At 40.9% G+C, this 14,198-nt stretch overlaps 1 non-coding gene across 1 annotated transcript; it reads left to right on the top strand.

The window, feature by feature from the left end:
* The first annotated feature begins 13,869 nt into the window (after positions 1-13,869).
* On the top strand, positions 13,870-13,976 carry LOC122067898. The gene has a single exon (XR_006136908.1). It is a non-coding gene; the product is annotated as a small nucleolar RNA R71 (small nucleolar RNA).
* Positions 13,977-14,198: the final 222 nt, after the last annotated feature.

Genomic DNA, 14,198 nt, shown 5'->3' with positions numbered 1-14,198 from the left:
AAGGTTTCACTAGAAACTTACGTTTCTCGCGCTGGATCTCACTAGTACTGAGCGTGAGTTTTTGTACACAACAAGTAAGTGGGGAGAGGACATTTGACTTTATTTTAAGACTTGTTTTGCATCATTCAATTGTATCTAAACTAGCCATGTCATCATGTAAATTATATGTAGATTAGCCATCCTCAATGCCATTCGCACGCAATTGCTTGTGCAATATAAACAAATGATTATGACATGTGTGTTGTATTTTACATTCTCAATGCTAAATGATTGATGTGCTTATGTGATGAATGGTTGGATTACTGTGCATGACGTATTATTAGATTGGACGCCTTAGTCGGCTTGGAAACGAGTGCATTGGTGGCCCGTGGTATGGGACGCGGTGGTACTATGCAATCAAACTTTGTCATATAGGAGCATGCATTTTAAGATTTTTATTTCCTGTGCTACGACCCTTCCCAACAAGGGTTGAGGTGTTGGGTTATCACTTGGGGGGAAGCAGTGGTCGCAATTGTCGGGTCACTGTGGCTGTTAGACATATGCCCGGCTGGTTATTAGGACAGTTGGCAACCTCAGTGGTATATTCAAGAGGGCCAATCGTACTGCTTTTAAATTACTGAAGTCAACACCTTTACTTTTTTGTCATTTACTTTTACGTTGAGAGCTGGTAGTCAACATGCTTTACTTTTCTGAGTACTTATAGTGGACCTTCTCTGACAACCCTATGGGCGTATCGCGGGATGGAGTTCACGGTTCGTACCTGGGGCATATGAGCACTGTGGTTGTAAGTAGCACAAAACCAAAGACTTAGTAAGGTTGTTTAGGTGGATAAGATTTAAAATGAATTACATAGTATATAGTGCATATGGATGTGATTGTTGTGTGGTCTTTCTTTCCACTTACTGAGCTAGTGAGTTCATCCCACGTGCGCACCTCTTTTAGATGATTTTGCAGGTCACCAGTCTAAAGATCAAGAGTCAAGCCCCATAGTTGAGTTTCCTGATGAAGATTGGTGGGTCCCTAAGGAGTATGAGCACGGTGCTGATTGCACGTGTGTGGGCTGTGCTACGGGACCGTAGTAATGACACCATACAGGATTTTGTTTTTTGATTCTTTTGATGACCTCCCCTTTTTGTGCACTTGATATGTAAATTGTTATTCTTTTTGTGTAAATATCATACCTGCGGACTCATATGTACTTAGCTATATACTACAATTTGGGTATCAAGTATATTGGGGATATTTACAGGTTATTTAAGTCTTCCGCTAAACTTTTGAACACTTATCTTAGATGTGGGTATGCTGTGGTGGGGTACTGTATCAGATGATCCTGGCTAGTTTGGGTTAACCGGAGCTAACCCGGTCACCGGTCCGATTCTGTGTGAACAGGGTGTGACAACGGTGGTATCAGAGCGGGATGCTCTATCTACTTACAGCAAACCATTTAGACCCCATAGAGTCTATAATAGGAAATGGGGTTGGGTAAATGTAAAAACTTTAAAGAATTAAAAGCAAAAAAAAAAACGGTTGCATTTAATTATTGCATTTCATGGCATGCATTAGAGAAAGCTTGCTTAGAATAAATAAAAGATTAGATATTTGATTTCATAACCCATCGAGTACGGATTTAACGAAATTTTGGTAGCATAACAACGCTAAAACAAGATTTCCTAAATTTTTCGAACATAAGCACCTGATAGACAACATATATATACGAATAAGCTTAATCGATAAAGGCTAACTAACGTTGTTACAACCAAATTACAATAGGTTTATCAAACAGACAAAACTAACCACAAGTCACCAACAACATCATAACATCATACTAGCAAGTCCAATTACAGAGAAAAGTACAAAAAAAAATAGTCCACCATAAGCACATAAACAACATAGAGACAAGTAAAAAGATGATTAAGATAGGCAAGCTAAGTCCTCAGAGACCCTCGTCATCGTCTACCTCTACTACTCCATCACTCCTAGGCCTCGATCTAACATTGAGCCAACGGTCATAGTAATCAAACCTTGAATTCACTAGTTGCACATCCCTCTGGAGTCAGGTAAAATTCGCTGAAATAGCGTTGGCCATCGTGTCCAAATCCTCGCTCAATTTTAGGAAGGAATTCTCTAATGTAGCCTGTCTTTCTAAGATATGTTCCTCTCTAGTAGCACTCTCATCTAGTCTTCTTAGAAGCTAATCTTGCCCATCTTTCAAGGCCCTCATACTAGTCAACATACTCTCAAAGTCAAATGTGCCACTCTCAGGTGATGAGGCCCTATACTATGGGTCTGCACCCCTAACAAAGTTAGGATCAGCATCTCTCGAATCAAGAGGCTCCTCCTCGAGGATATCCTCATCCAAAAAATCCTCCTCCTCGAATTGAGGAACATAATCCTCATCCTCCTCACTATTTTCCTCCTCCTCCATGTGGACATCCTCCCTGTGGACATTCCCCCTGTCCCTGCCTCCTTGAGCTCCTGCCCTCTGAGGTACATCCATAAGAGCTTGGAGACCCATCCTGCATAGGTTTTCCCTGTTAAATTTGTCCGTTGGGGTCTTCCCCCTCCTCACCACTCAAATCCACCCTAAAGAACTCAAAAACCCTGGTGAGGGTCCTACCATATGGGAAACCTCTATCCTCAAGATGTGTGGCATGATGCTCCATAGTCTTAAGTATAATGTAGGGCAAGCATAAATGGTCGGCACCTCCCTCCAAGGCCTTGTAGATGCAGAAGGCTATGTAGGCTGCCATGAAGCCTACTTGGTTCCTATGACCTCCTCTAGGGAGCAAATTAAACTGAACCAAGCGAGCAAATACACGAGCCTCTGGGTGAAATGTCATCTTGGAATTCGGACGCACCTTGTTGCCACTAATGGTCTCGTAAATGTGGTCCTGCATCTCTGAACTTAAGGATGGGCCCATGGGCTTACTCCTTGGGGGGCTATAGAATTGATGCCCAACTGATGAAATATCTAAAATACTAGAAAGAGTGTCCACAGTCAAATGAATATTCACCCCCTTCACCATGCTGGTGACTGAGTACTCCCCATACTGGTAAGAGACCTCTAAATTACAGTAAAATCTTCGAACCAGGTGTTCATAGCATGGGCGGTCAATGTTAAGGATGGACTGCCAACCCAGTGCAGTAAATCTCTCTTGTAGCTGAATCTTGTTGAAATCACAAGTTACCATGGTTTTCTCCATCATCATAGACTTCTTTAGAAAGGTCTGCCAATTAGTTTCCACCCTCAAACTCTGGAAGAGTCCCTCATCGTAGTCTAAAGGATCGATGGGGGCATGTCCTTGTTACCTTGTGTGAAGGGTTGGGGAACTAGTCCCTACACTTTTTTGTTTTGAAGTTGTGGGCCTACATCGATTGGAAGAGGATGCGGGTTCCTTGCCCTTGCGAGAAGACATCCTAATAAGAAAAGAGAAGAGATAGTGATAAGTAAAATTTTTTCATGACAAAGGAAGTAAACAGGAGGGTGAGCAAGCATATGTAAATGCACCTAAATACATAATGTGGATCATTATAAAAAGAGGAATGGTTAAGCCATGGAGAAATGAATAGGAGGAAATCCCCAAAACATGACATCCACTAGCATGTTGCAAAATAGAAAAGTAACAAAGCAGTATAAAGCATGGCAAGTGAGAAGTGATGGAGAGCCTCATAAGAATTTCCTCAGCTGGGGTAATTGGTGTCAAATGATGGAAAGCCCCAAATTCAATGTGCAAGTTCAATCTAAGAGAATGAAAAAAAAATCCCATAATAGTGTAGAACTTGAAGTTGACATGTCAATGATAGTAATGCCTATCATTATACAATCAAGAATATGCAAAAAAAATTTCTATTATGACATTGAGATGCAAGGAATGAGAGAGATTCAAAGTTGTTCACAAGTATGGAATGAAGTGAAGAGAATCATAGAAACCCCAGAAATTGTTTTTTTTTCAAGAAACCTAAGACAAAAGAGATGGATTTTCATGGAAAAGAGATGGATTTCCATAGAAATGAGATGGAATTGTAAGCATATACAAGTTTCCATGATCTTTCCAACAATATAAGTGCAAATTAAAGATAAGAAATCCCATTTGAATTGTTAGTTGGGGAGAAAGGAGAAGAAATAGAAGAAAACCCCAAATTGGAGAAATTAGGGCACGGTTTGGGATTTTCTCCCATATATTGGGTAGTAAAGCCCAAAACTATGAATAAGTCACAAAGGAAGCATCATATTCTCATGGAATGATTATTCTATGGAAAGAAACATGAAAAAATTCAAGTTTTGGGAAGTATAAATGGATTCAACACCCAAAATATATGTTCCAAGAAGAGAAATGGAGAAGAGACTTACTTGAGAGTGAAAAGAGCTTAAATCTTTCAAAATCCGTGGAATCGTTGAGTGAAATCTCGAGTGGATGCACCAAGAAACCCTCCAAAATCGCCCTAAGTTGAGCCAAGGGAGAAGATGGGAGAAATGACGGGGAAAGGGGCTTAAAAGCCCCTTTACCTTTTTGCCTCGGGTTGGACCGACGGGCCAGACCCGAGCTGCCCGCCAGTGGCAGCCCGCCGGTTGGGAGAGAAAATAAAATAATAATAATAACAATAATATATATAATAATGAAAAAAAATCGAGCGGGACCATCGTCCTACTTGTCGAAGCGCTAGCACAGTACTTTCGGGGCTAAGCTGTGGCTAGATGCAAGACCTCATACACTATAATACCCCATTTGTCGGCATATGATTATGTGCCTATGTAAATTCTAAGGTACTTAACCAATGTTTTGTGTATGGTATGTTCCAGGTGCAAGGACACGATGGTACGCACTAGATCCGGTAGCAATACACGAGGTACCACACGTGGTCCTCGTCCTATCGGTCGACCACCAAATCCTCGAAGGTCTCGTTCTGTGGGGCAAACCCCACTTCCACAACCTTAAGAAACCATTGATCAGGGTGTGGCACAAAGGGACCCACCTTTGACCACACTTTCGGATCCTCCACCTGTCATCACCCCAAGTGATGTTGCGACCATAGTTCAACAGTCACAGCAAGCCTTCCAGCAACAAATGCTCCAGCAGTAGTAGGCATTTATGGCTTCTATGCAACAACAGTTAGACCTTTCTCAACCCGATCAACATCCTCGGATAATTACTCCACAAGACCCACTTGTAGGGTTTGCTATGGGACCACAAGCCGGAGGTACACCTCCAATTCCGCCACTCAGCACTCCTCCGTATATAGTGCCCCTTCCGTACCCTTAGTATCCGATATATGCACCCAATTACCCATCGATGAATAATACGACAAGGGTAGTGGAATATTTTAAGAGGAACTTGCCACCTGTATGCTCTAAGGTGGGGAGTGATCCTCTGGAGCCGGACCAGTGGATCTAAGAGCTGGAAAAGATATTTGAGGTAATTGAGTGCACTGAGGCACAAAATCTTATTTATGCAGGGCTACAACTCAAGAATGAAGCCAACTCTTGGTGGCAAGCCTCTAAGCCTATATTGTTGGCCGCACATCCGAAACCCAGATGGAAGCAGTTCAAGGAGTTGTTTTTGGTAAACCATTATCCTTGTAGCTTCAAAGACTGTAAAGAGATGGAATTCATGGCCTTGACTCAAGGGAATAAGACTATCCTTGAGTATCAGCAGCAGTTTGAAAGCTTGTTCCATTTTTCTCCTAGGCATATGAGGTCAGCGGAGGAAAAGGCTGCAAGTTTTCTGAAGGGACTAAAGGCATCTATTGGGTCAGTGCTCGAGGTCTTAGATTTGACAGATTATGGCCAGATTGTGCAAAAAGCTAAAACTATGGAAGATAAGCAGAAGGAAGAACAGTCCCTCACACTTGGATTGTGGAAAAGGACTAATCCATTTTCGGACATGGGTAACTCATCCAAGGTATACCATGGATTATATAGTTCTGGGCTTACATATAGACAGCCCTATAGGCTATCTGGCTACCTTCCTCAACCAGCTGGTGGTTCGGGCTCTACATCTTTTCGCCCAAACACTAGCACGGTGCCTACAGTCACAAGGCCACCCCATCCCCCATCTGCATCAGGTCAAGTGCAAAGGGGCCCTGCCCCAGTTTCGGCGTCACAGATCCGTTGCTTTAATTGCCATTGTTATGGGCATTTCGCTAAAGACTATCGAGTCAGACCAGCCTTACCATCCAGTCAGCCCTCTGTGTACAGACCTTCCCTAACTCGGGGGAATCAACCGCAAGGAAGAATGTATGCCTTGTCAGCTGAGGAAGCTGAGGCCAGCATGGAAGTGGTAGCAGGTACATTTTAATTTAAGATTTTCCTTATGTTAAATGTTGATGACCTGTTGTACTTATATGCATTGTTGCACTAGGTGTTCTACCTATATCGGGTATACCAGCCTATGTCTTGTTTGATTCAAGAGCTACACATTCGTTCATATCTAAGAGATTTACTGAGAAACTTGGTATGTAGCCCAGGACACTAGATCATGAGATGATTGTTAGTATGTCTATAGGAAAAGTTACACAGTTGAAGGAGGTGTATGGGCCATGCCCAATTGAAATCAATGGAAAGAAATTGGATGCACAACTCATCAAATTCAACATGCAGAATTTTGACGTTATACTGGGCATGGATTCGTCGGCCCATCGAGCAAATGTGATGTGTGCCGAAAAATTAATTAAGATGACAAATGATGAAGGGAAGGAATTGGTGTACCAAGCCGATAAAATGAACCGGGCTAGAAAAGTCCTCATCTCCGCTCTTCTAGCGGTAAAGTTGTTGGAAAGTGGATGTCGGGATTACGTAGCATCGGTACTTGATGTTGATGCAAAGGTTACACCTCTAGAAGAGGTAGAGGTGGTTAAAGAATTTCCCGACGTCTTTCCAGATCATCTGATGCAGCCACCGCCTGATAGAGAGTTGGAATTTGCCATAGACTTGATTCCTGGAGCAGCTCCAGTGTCTAAAGCTCCATACAGGATGGCACCAGCCGAATTGAGGGAGTTACAAATGCAGTTGCAAGAATTATTGGAGAATGGGTTTATTTGCCCAAGTGTTTCACCTTGGGGTGCCCCAGTATTGTTTTTCAAGAAGAAGGATGGCAGCTTGCGTATGTGCATCGATTACCGGGAATTAAATAAGCTAACCATTAAGAACCGGTATCCATTACCATGCATTGATGATTTGTTTGACCAACTACAAGGTGCAAAGGTATTTTCAAAGATAGACCTTAGATCAGGCTATTATCAGCTCAAGATAAAGAGCAGCGACATACCTAAGATAGCTTTCAGGACTCGGTATGGTCACTATGAGTTCTTAGTGTTATCTTTTAGATTAACCAATGCACCGGCGGCATTCATGGATTTAATGAATTGAGTATTTCACGATGTCCTGGATAAATGGGTAATTATTTTTATTGATGACATCTTGATCTACTCTAAGACGAAATAGGAGCATACCCAACACCTGAGGATGGTATTACAGAGGCTGAGAGGACAACAATTGTTTGCCAAATACAGTAAGTGTGAATTTTGGCTTAAGCAAGTTGGATTCCTGGGACACATAGTATCGAAGGATGGAATCAAGGTGGATCCTGATAAGGTAAAAGCAGTAGTAGAATGGGAAAACCCCAAGAACGTTATAGAAATTAGAAGTTTCTTGGGTTTAGCTGGGTACTACCGGCGCTTCATTGAGAACTTCGCTCGGATCTCAGCACCAATGACCAAGTTAACAAAAAAGGGGGTAAAATTTGAATGGACAGAGGAATGTGAGAAAAGTTTTCAGGAATTGAAGAGAAGGGTAGTGTCATCCCCTGTGTTGACCATCCCTGAAGGCACAGGTGGAATGACAGTCTACACTGACGCTTCTAAGGTCGGCTTGGGTTGTGTTCTCATGCAATGTTGTAAGGTGATAGCATATGCATCCCGACAACTAAAGGAATATGAGAAGAACTACCCCACTCATGACTTGGAACTAGCCGCAGTAATTTTTGCCCTAAAGATTTGGCGACATTATTTGTATGGGGAGAAATACGAGATATACAGTGATCACAAAAGCCTTAAGTACTTTTTCACCCAAAGAGATTTGAACATGAGGCAGAGGAGATGGCTTGAGCTCATGAAGGATTATGACTGCAACATTCAGTATCATCCTGGCAAGGCTAATGTAGTGGCAGATGCATTGAGTCGGAAGGCACAGACTGTGTCACTCTCATACTTAGCAGTCAGCCCACCATTCGTACAAGAGGTGATGCTAATGGATGAAACCTTCTTATATGAAGGAGCAACCTTAGGGCTTGAACATCTTCGCTTAATAAACTCTATTCTACTCCACTACTTTTGGTCTGAATGACATGGTAGAGCAAACACCAGACACCAAAGTTACTATGTAGCTTTGCTTTTTGCATATGCCTACAAAGACAGTGATGCTAGAGTTCCTTCAGAAGTTTTTTCCCAAAGAATTTCGATTAAGACACCACGCTTCCTGAGGCGCAATGCCCTGTCTAGTTCCAAGGGAATCAACTATTATTCTTCTTTATACCACATTTCTCATTTCATTTAAAATTGTGCATTTGTCAACTCATGCCAAATTAAAAAGAATGTCTCAACTCCAAATCAAAAGTACAAGAAACCCACAGACTTACATATGGTCCAACACCATAAAATAGGGGTCTCTTATTTTTCAGAAGAAAGTCCCATCTTAAGATACAGGCTTGTTTTTTTCTTCTCAACAGGGTTTTTATATGTTCAAAATGGGTACTTTAGTCAAAAATTTTATTTTCATACATCAAGCAACCGAATGGTATGATCATTAGCCAAAAGCCAAAGTAGGACGTCATCCTTTAGCAAGCTCAAAAAAAACAAAAAGAAAAACAAATAAAATAAAGTGGAAAAAGCAGAAACTGGTTTCCCTCCCCCACACTTAAGTCATGCAATGTCCTCAATGCATGGAAATAATTAAAAATGAAGACAATGCAAGGGGGTCATACCTGATTAATAGTTAATCATCAGTGTAAAGAGGTTCATGGAGATCCATGACCTCTTCACTACTAGTATTAGGAAACTCGAGGAATGGTTTCAAACGCTGACCATTAACCTTCGAAATTACCCCTGTTCCTGGATTAAAAATCTCCACAGCCCCATGGGGATATACATTATGGACAATAAACGGGCCATCCCATCGGGATCTAAGCTTACCAGAAAAAAGATGCAATCGAGAGTTGTACAATAAGACCTTATCACTAATTGTAAAAGATTTACGCAGAATGTACTTATCATGGAAAGCTTTGGTCTTTTCCTTATAAATCCTAGAACTTTCATAGGCTTCATTCCTAAGTTCCTCCAACTCAGATAGTTGGAGCCTACGATGAATTCCCGCATCAGACAAATCAAAGTTGAGCTTCTTGATGGCCCAAAAGGCCTTATGCTCCAACTCAACTGGAAAGTGACAAGCTTTCCCATACACCAAACGGTAGGGAGACTGACCAAGATCGATCTTGAATGCAATTCGATGGGCCCACAAGGCATCAACGAGCCTAAAGGACCAATCCTTACGATTGGGATTAATAGTTTTCTCTAAGATTTGTTTGACCTACCTATTAGACATCTCCACTTGGCCACTAGTTTGGGGGTGATAAGGGGTAGATAACTTATGGGTGATCCCATACTTTTTCATTAAGGCCTCAAAAGCCCGATTACAAAAATGAGTACCCCTATCACTAATTATTGCACGTGGTGCACCAAAGCGGGAAAAAATGTTCTCTTTGAGAAACTGGACCACCACTTTGTGATCATTAGATTTACAAGGTATGGCCTCTATCTATTTAGAAACATAATCAACGGCCAAAAGTATGTACAAATTCCCAAAGGAATTAGGGAATGGTCCCATAAAATCGATGCCCCATACATCAAAGATCTCAACTATCAAAATAGAGTTGAGGGGTATCATGTTCCTCTTATTGATACGGCCAAAAGACTAGCAGGCAGGACAAGCCTTACAAAAATCAAAAGCATCTCTAAAAAGAGTGGGCCAATAAAATCCGCATTGGAGAACCCTTGCGGCAGTCTTCTTTGGTCCAAATGTCCACCACATGCATAATCATGACAAAAAGAGAGAATAGAATGTTGCTCATGATCAGGAACACATCGTCGGATAATCTGATCTGGACAAATCTTAAACAAATAAGGATCATCCTAGAAAAAGTGCTTAACTTGGGAATGAAACCTATACTTATCTTGGGTGGACCAGTGATCCGGAGTCACACTTAAAACTAAGAAGTTGACAATGTCAGCAAATCATGGTTCACTGGACACTACAAATAACTGTTTATCTGGAAAGTTCTCGTTAATTGGAGAATCGACAGTCAAGGAATTGGGAAGCCGGGATAGATGGTCTGCAACTAGGTTTTCAACTCTTTTTTTATCCCTAATTTCTATATCAAACTCTTACAAAAGTAAAACCCCACCTAATGAGACAGGCTTTGGCATCCTTCTTTTGAACTAAGTATCTGAGAGCAGAATGATCAGTATACACCACCACATGTGACCCAACTAAGTAAGATCGAAGCTTTTCTAATGCAAACAGAACCGCTAAAAATTCTTTTTCAATGGTTGTATAATTGAGTTGTGCATCATTTAAGGTCCTACTAGGATAATAAATGACAGTGGGCAACTTATTAATCCTTTGACCCAAAACCACTCCTATGGTAAAATCCGAAGCATCACACATCAGTTCCAAAGGTTCAGTCCAAACAGGTGATTGAACAATGGGTACATTAGTCAACTCCTCCTTGAGTTGTTTGAAGGATTCTAGGCACTCTTTAGAAAACTTAAAAGTTTGATCTTTTGCAAGTAATGAAGTGAGAGGCCGGGCTAACTGACTAAAGTTCTTAATAAACCTTCTATAGAAGCCCGCATGCCCTAGAAAAGATCGGATGTTCTTAATAGATTGAGGAGGTGGTAAATTATCAATTAAATCCACTTTGGCTATATCTACCTTAATTCCCTCCTTGGATATTATATGGCCTAAAACAATACCAGATTTAACCATGAAATGGCATTTCTCCCAATTCAAAATCAAATTCTTAGATATGCACCTTTTCAAAACTAGAGAAAGATGATGAAGATATTCAGAATACAAATTCCCATGAATTGAAAAGTCATCTATAAATACTTCTAAGAATTTTTCGACCATGTCTGAAAATATACTCATCATGCATCGTTGGAACATAGCAGGGGCATTGCAAAGCCCAAAGGACATACGCCTGTAAGAAAATGTTCCATATGGGCATGTAAAAGTGGTCTTATGTTGGTCCTCTAACGCAATTGTGATCTGGTTATAACCAGAATATCCATCAAGAAAATAATAGTATTCATGTCCAGCTAACCTCTCTAACATCTAGTCAATAAATGGCAATGGGAAATGGTCCTTTCAGGTTGCCACATTAAGTTTCCTATAGTCTATGCACACTCTCCACCCAGATTGGACACGGGTTGGAATTAGTTCATTATTGGCATTGGGAACTACAGTCACACCAGACTTCTTAGGCACTACGTGAACTGGGCTTACCCATTGGCTGTCAGAAATAGGATAAATTATTCCATAATCCAAGCACTTTAGGATCTCTTTCTTAATAGCTTCCATCATCACTGGGTTAGCTCTTCTTTGGGGTTCCGTGGATGGTTTAGAATCCTCCATAAGATGTATATGATGTTGCACAATAGAAGGGCTTATACCCTTGATATCAGCCATGGTCCAACCTAGGGCTTCCTTATTATCTTTTAACACTTTAGTAACTCCTCTTCCTGGCTAGAAGTCAAATTTGAAGAAATTATTACAGGAAGAGTCTGGTCAGGCCCTAGAAAAGCATACCTCAAATTAGATGGCAACTCCTTAAGATCTAGGGGTCCTAAGGGCTCCCACAGGTGTGTGAAGACTCAAGACTTTAAGAAAGAAATTTTCATTATCATCATCCAACTCATCCATACACTCCTGGAATTCTGAATCAAAATTAATATCAAATTTGGTAATTAAATCATCAGAAAAATCTAGAAAATCCTCAATCATATTAATCTCTTCTTCCATATGTGGTTGCTTGCCTATCCTAAGCATGTTAAACTCCACAGTTTGGTTACCAAAAGATAATCTTAGGAAACCATTCCGGCAGTTGATTAATGCATGACTGGTAGCCAAGAATGGTCTTCCTAGAATTATTGGGATCTCATCCTTGGTTGAGAAGGGCTTGGTATCTAACACAATAAAATCAACAGGGAAAATAAATTCCCCCACCTTTAGTAAGACATCCTACACTATCCCTTTAGGAATTCATCCCTTTAGGAATTTTAACAGACCTATCTGCCAACTGAAGAGTAGTTCCAGTGGCTTTCAATTCTTCCAATCCAAGTTGCTTATACACATGGTAAGGTAAAAGATTCACACTTGCGCCAAGGTCAAGTAAGGCATGCTCAATGTAGGTGTTGCCTATGACACAAGATATTATAGGGCTCCCTGGATCCTTATACTTGGCCACTATAGGCAGAGTAATTATGGATCTAATGTTACCCACCAAGAACGCCTTTTTGGGCACACTAGTGATACGTTTATGAGTACACAAATCTTTCAGTACCTTTACATAGGTGGGGATCTGGGATATGGCATCCAAAAGAGGGATGTTCACTTCTACGTTTTTGAAAACTTCTAAAATTTTGTCCATGGAAGCAGTCTTCCTTTTGTTTACCAAGCAATTAGGAAATGGGACAGGATGAACATAAGGACTGTTAAGGATTTGCCCCTGTTCAGAAGAATCATTTTTGGTTTCCTCAATCAAATCATCTTTAGTTTAAGAAAAATCTTTAGGTTCATCAAACGAACCTGAAACAAGAGGCACACTTGTGTGCTCAACTGAAGGAGAGTTAACAGGAGTAATAGATGAGGAAGATTTAGGAACGCTCTGTTGGTACTCTCTACCACTCTTAAGGGCATAAACAACATTACATTGGTTAGAGGGCCCTTGTTGGGTCTGACCTTGTACTATATTCAGTGGTGCATAGTTGATGTTTGTGAACTAACAGGCTGATGATGCCTAGGGTTAGGCTCTGGTTGACTGGGTAAAGTTCCTTTCTCCCTCTCACACATAATTTAGACAACTTGAGTGAGTTGTCTTAAGATTTTGATGGCTTGTCATGAGGAGGGCCATATTTTTTTTCAAGTCACTTATTCTACTTGCCTCTCCAGTGTTGGTAAACCCAAGGGGTTGCTGATAAGATGATAGGAGAGGGGCCCTAGGAAAACTAGTCTGAGGTCCTACATTTGACCTAGGAAAAGTATTTTTGGAAAAATATTGTTGTGCAAAGGGAGGCCTTTGGAGTCCAAGGTGACCTTGATTATGAAAATTGGAAGGCTCTGCTTGGTTGCCCTGATTCCAAGAGAAATTTGGGTGATTTCTCCATCCTGGATTGTAGGTATTACTCTATGGAATATTCTGGTATAAGGCATTAATACTATCATTAGAAGTGCCCCCAGAGATGTTGGGGCATTCTTCTATGAGATGTCAAGGGGACTGGCACCAAGCACAAATCTTAACCAAATTGATTGATGATGGCTCTCTAAGAACAATAGCCTCAATTCTCTTAATTAGGCTATCCAAATGGGCTTCTTTGGCTACGATCCCATCCATAAAATATCCTTTTCCTCCTATGGTTCTTTCACTCTCTGGGGTTGATTCCCACTCACGGCTTTTGTCAGCTAAGTCAAGTAAGAATTCCCATGCCTTTCCTTCATCTATAAAGGATGTGAATCCCTCAGGGCACATAGACTCTATCATTTGTTTAGTTGGGTAATCAATACCCTCATAAATTATTTGACATAAATGCCATAGGTCTAGGCCATAGTGAGGGCATTCTTTGAGTAGATCCTTGAATCTCTCCATAAGTTTGGAAAATGACTCACTAGGCTTTTGCCTAAACTGAAGGATATCACTTTTAAGCTTATTGGTCTTGTGAGTTGGGAAAAACTTCTTAAGGAAGACAACTATGAACTGTTCCCATGAAGTTATGGAATTTGTGGGTAACCCATACAACCACTTCTTAGCTTGGTCTTTCAATGCAAAAGTGATAAACCTAAGCTTAACAGCATCATCAGAAAGTTGTTGGATCTTATTTAGAACACATACCTCTTCAAATTCCCTTAGAAATAGGTATGCATCCTTAGA

The sequence above is a fragment of the Macadamia integrifolia genome, unplaced genomic scaffold, assembly GCF_013358625.1.
Source record: "Macadamia integrifolia cultivar HAES 741 unplaced genomic scaffold, SCU_Mint_v3 scaffold3200, whole genome shotgun sequence".
Taxonomy (NCBI): domain Eukaryota; kingdom Viridiplantae; phylum Streptophyta; class Magnoliopsida; order Proteales; family Proteaceae; genus Macadamia; species Macadamia integrifolia.
This window is presented reverse-complemented; position numbering and strand designations above follow the sequence as displayed.